Source organism: Elephantulus edwardii, unplaced genomic scaffold (genome assembly GCF_000299155.1).
Source record: "Elephantulus edwardii isolate Elephantulus edwardi_28Jun2011 unplaced genomic scaffold, EleEdw1.0 scaffold00377, whole genome shotgun sequence".
Taxonomy (NCBI): Eukaryota; Metazoa; Chordata; class Mammalia; order Macroscelidea; family Macroscelididae; genus Elephantulus; species Elephantulus edwardii.
Window position 1 is genome coordinate 90,765 of NW_006400127.1, and position 4,613 is coordinate 95,377.

Genomic DNA, 4,613 nt, shown 5'->3' on the forward strand with positions numbered 1-4,613 from the left:
TGGGTATCACAAGGAGTGAAATTAAAGGGTTAGACGAACTAACTGGTCTTTTCAGGATAATTTGAAAAGTTCACTCCCAAGCTTATTTCTGTTGTTTGCAGAATTTACTTCCTTCTTACTCTTTCTACATGGCCCCTCCATCTTCAAGTCAGCAAAGATATGCAGCGTCCTTTTAACGTTTAAACTTTCTGACTTACCCTCTCTACTACATTTTTCTGATTCCTCCTGCCTTCTTCTGCTTTTTTTAATGGGTCATGGGATTGCACTGGACCCTACTGTCTGAATCAGGATTATCTCTCCAATGGATCACTGATGGATGGCTTACACAAACGGAAAATCATTCTTTAACAGTTTACATTTCTACCAATTTCTGTAGTCTTAAATGGATAGAACTTGCAGTAAAGATGCATTAATAATGATTTGTGACTGGAATGCAAAAGTTGGAAACACAGAAAAAGTAACTGGTAGTTGGAAAATACAGCCTTGGTGACAGAAAATAGATTAGTGAACATATGGCAGAACTTTGTATAATCAATGATTTATTAATTTCCAATAACTTCTTTTAAAAACTATATGGAATATGAAAAAAAAACTATATGGAATTTATCTGATGGACTATATAGAAATGAGATTGACTATAACACTACATGGCTCAAGATCAGGAAAGGTATATGCTAAGGATGCCTCCTATATCCATATTTTTCAAGCTATGTGTGGAACAGATCATCTGGAGGCTGGACTTTATGAGGAGAAATGTGCCACTTGGATTGTAAGAAGTCTCATCAACAACCTACATTATGCAGATGGCAAAACCTTGTTTGCTAAAACTGAGGAGGATCTGAGGAGTTTCCTGCAGAAGGTCAAGGACTGCAGCCTTCAATATAGTTTGAAGATCAACATCAAGAAAACAAAGTTTTCCACTACTGGGCTAACTGGCAGCATCATGATAGATGGAGAAGAGGTGGTGATCGTTAACAGCTTCAGGTTGCTTTGCTCCACAGTCAACACTCTTGGTGCCAGCAGTAAGGAAATCAAAAGAGGAATTGCACTAAGAAAAATCTACTGTCAGGGACATCTCTAGGGTACTGAAGAGCAAAGATGTCAGTCTAGAGGCTAAGATGTGCCTGATCCAAGCCATGGTCTTTGTAATTACTTGGTATGCATCAGAGACCTGGACAATAATTAAGAATGATGGAAAAATAATTGATCTCTTTGTGTGTGGTGTTGGAGAGGAGTATTGAACATACCATGAATTGTGAAGAGAAAAAACAGATCTGTCCTAGAGAGGGTAAAACCAGGCTGCTCGTTGGAGGCAAGGATTTTAAAGCTCCATCTCACATACACATATTTAGCGAATTTTGCCAGGAGAGACCAGTCCTTAGAGATGGACATCATGCTTGGAAAGGTGGAAGGACAGCACAAGAGAAGAAGACCCTGGATGAGATGGATTGACTCCATAATGGGGGTGGTGTGTTGGAGATTGGCTCAGGATAAAGCAGGGTTCAGAGCTATTGTACATAGGGTTGCTATGAGTCTCAAGTAACTCTATAGTACATAACAACAACAATATGTGTGAAAAAAGTTGATGGGGAAAATCTCAAAATTAGCAGTCAAAACAAGCAGGTGCTGAATATGGAACAGATCATTAATTACTCACGGGCACGTTAAAACTAAAGTTGAAGAAAATATAAACAAAGTCATGTTGTGTGTACCATAGAGTCAGAACCAATCCATAGCTCACCCTTCATCAGGTTTTCAGAGGCAATTAATCACATAGGAGGATATTACCCATCCTCCCACAGAGTAGCTGGTGGCCTCCAACAATGTGCCTTTGGGACTGCAGCGCATCTTCTTACCACTAGGCCACCACCAGTGCTCCCTAACAAATCCACAAGAACCAAAATATGACCTTCAATGTATCCCAAGTTATTTTAAAAACCATCTCAAGAATAGAATTTATGCATTGAACACTAATGACTTCAGAGGATTTGTGGGATGACATCAGAAACTTAATTCATGACAAGAGCAAAGGTCATTAAAAGACAAGAAAGAAAGAAATGACCAAAACAAATGTCAGAAGAAACTCTGAAATTTGAACTAGATCTAAAGAAGCAAAAACAAAGGGAGGGAATACTGAAGTAGAGAGATGAAAAGAAGATTTAAAAGGGCAACTCAAGAATACAAAGCAAAGTATTAAAATGATATGTATAAAAAGCTGGAATTAGCCAAACAAAAGAGAAGAACACATTTGGCAGTTTTAAAACTGGAAAAAAACCAGAAAAACAAATTCAAGCCTCAAGGTGCAATGCTGAAGGATTATATGGACCAAATATCAAATGATGCAGGAAGCATCAAAAGGAAATTAAAAGAATAAAAAATTGTAGTTGGAAAATTTTAACTTGATGACAGAAATAAGGCTGGAGATAGAATAAGATAATTTTATACAATTAGTGATTTATTCATTGCAAATACCTTTTATAAGAAACATAAACACAGACTATATTCATATATATATATTTTCACTGGAGAAACTCAGTATTGGCTGTGAAAACTAGATCAGTGGCTGACTGTGGAACAGACCATCAACTACTCATGCAAGTTCAAAACTAAAGGTAAAGAAGGTTAAATCAAATCTACAGGAATCAAAATCTGACTGTGAGCCTATCCCACCTGGATTTAAAAACCATCTCAGGAGGCATCCAGATAGGCAAAGAGCTGGTTAAACTATCACGTTGTTGTTGTTGTTGTTGTTGTTGCTGTTGTTGTTAAGTGTCATTGAGTCGCAGGTGACTCATAGCACCCCTATGAAGGAGAGAACTCAATGATGGGTGTCTCTCATCCTCTTTCCAGGTTCATAGGGTTTCCGGAGGCAAGCTATTACAGAAGTGGATGCCACTCCTCCTTCCAAGCTTGTTTTATTCAGGGAGCTCCACCCCACTCTCTGTCACATTGGGTAACCAGCCATTAACACATTTGACACATCAGTGTCACAGTGTTAAACTATCACTATAGGCAGATGATATGTTAGTGTACACAGAAAACCCTAAGGACTCAAAAAACAAACAAACAACATAAAACTGTTACAGCTAATAGACCAATTTAGTAGGGTGGCAGGATATAAGACTAACATCCAATAATCAGTGAGATTCCTCTACAGTAATAAAGCTAACTCAGAGAAGAAAACTAAGAAAGCAATACCATTTATAATAGCCAACCACGAATTGAGATACTTAAGAGTGAACCTAACTAGAGACATAAAAGATCTATACAAAGCAAATTACAGAGCATTTCTGCAAGACACATAAAAGACCTTAAGAAATAGAAAAACGTACCCTGTTCATGGATAGGAAGACTCAATATTGTGAAAATGACAACCCTAAAAGGAGATCAAAAGGGAAATTGTAAAGTTTATTTGGAAAGAAAAAATAAGCAAAGAACTTCTGAAAAACAAAAATGAAGTGAGAGGCATAGCACTCCCTGACCGCAAATCCTACTACACAGTGGTAGTAACCAAAACAACATGGTCCTGGTACAATGAAAGGCACATAAACCAACAGAAAAGAATTAAGAACCCAGAAATGGACCCATCTATCTTTGGTCAACTGATGCTCAACCAAGAAATAAAACTGACCAAATGGGGAAATGGCAATCGCTTCAACAAATGGTGCTGGCAAAACTGGGCCTTCAGAAAGCTAGAACAGGACTCCCGTGGGAGAGAGCGAGGGGGTGGGACCACAGAGGTCACATGTCAGGAGCGCCTGAAGTGCTATGTCTTCGCAGGAAGTGGAGCCCCTCCTGACCACTCCTCCTGGCAGCGGAAGCTTGGGCGCGGTATGGTGGTGATTGAGCGAGCCTGGCAGGCGGCGCTGAGCTCTGGCCTAGCCTCCACGTGCTCCCCGGGCTCCGCACTCCTAATGCTTCGCGGGTGTTGAGTTCTTCCCGGCTGGAACAATGGTGAAATATTTCCTGGGCCAGAGCTTGCTCAGGAGTTCCTGGGACCAAGTGTTCGCCGCCTTCTGGCAGCGGTACCCGAATCCCTACAGCAAACATGTCTTGACGGAAGACATAGTACACCGGGAGGTTACCCCTGACCAGAAACTCCTGTCCCGGAGACTCCTGACCAAGACCAACAGGATGCCATGCTGGGCTGAGTGATTGTTTCCTGCCAGTGTTGCTCATTCGGTGTACATCCTGGAGGACTCTATTGTGGACCCACAGAATCAGACCATGACCACCTTCACCTGGAACATCAACCATGCCCGGCTGATGGTGGTGGAGGAACGCTGTGTTTACTGTGTGAACTCTGATAACAGTGGTTGGACCAAAATCCGCCTGGAAGCCTGGGTCTCCTCTAGCTTGTTTGGTGTCTCCGGAGCTGTCCGGGAATTTGGTCTGGCTCGATTTAAAAACAATGTGACCAAGACTTTGAAGGGTTTTGAATACATCTTGGCCAAGCTACAAGGTGAAGCCCCTTCTAAGACACTTGTTGAAACTGCCAAGGAAGCCAAGGAAAAGGCAAAAGAGACAGCACTGGCAGCTACAGAGAAGGCCAAGGACCTAGCCAGCAAGGCAGCCACCAAGAAACAGCAGCAGCAGCAGCAACAATTTGTGTA

The 4,613-nt window shown here is 41.3% G+C and overlaps 1 pseudogene; it reads left to right on the forward strand.

Annotated features, from left to right (window-relative positions):
- Positions 1–3,951: 3,951 nt before the first annotated feature.
- LOC102850299 overlaps positions 3,952–4,613 on the forward strand; it is a 1,774-nt pseudogene continuing 1,112 nt past the window's right edge.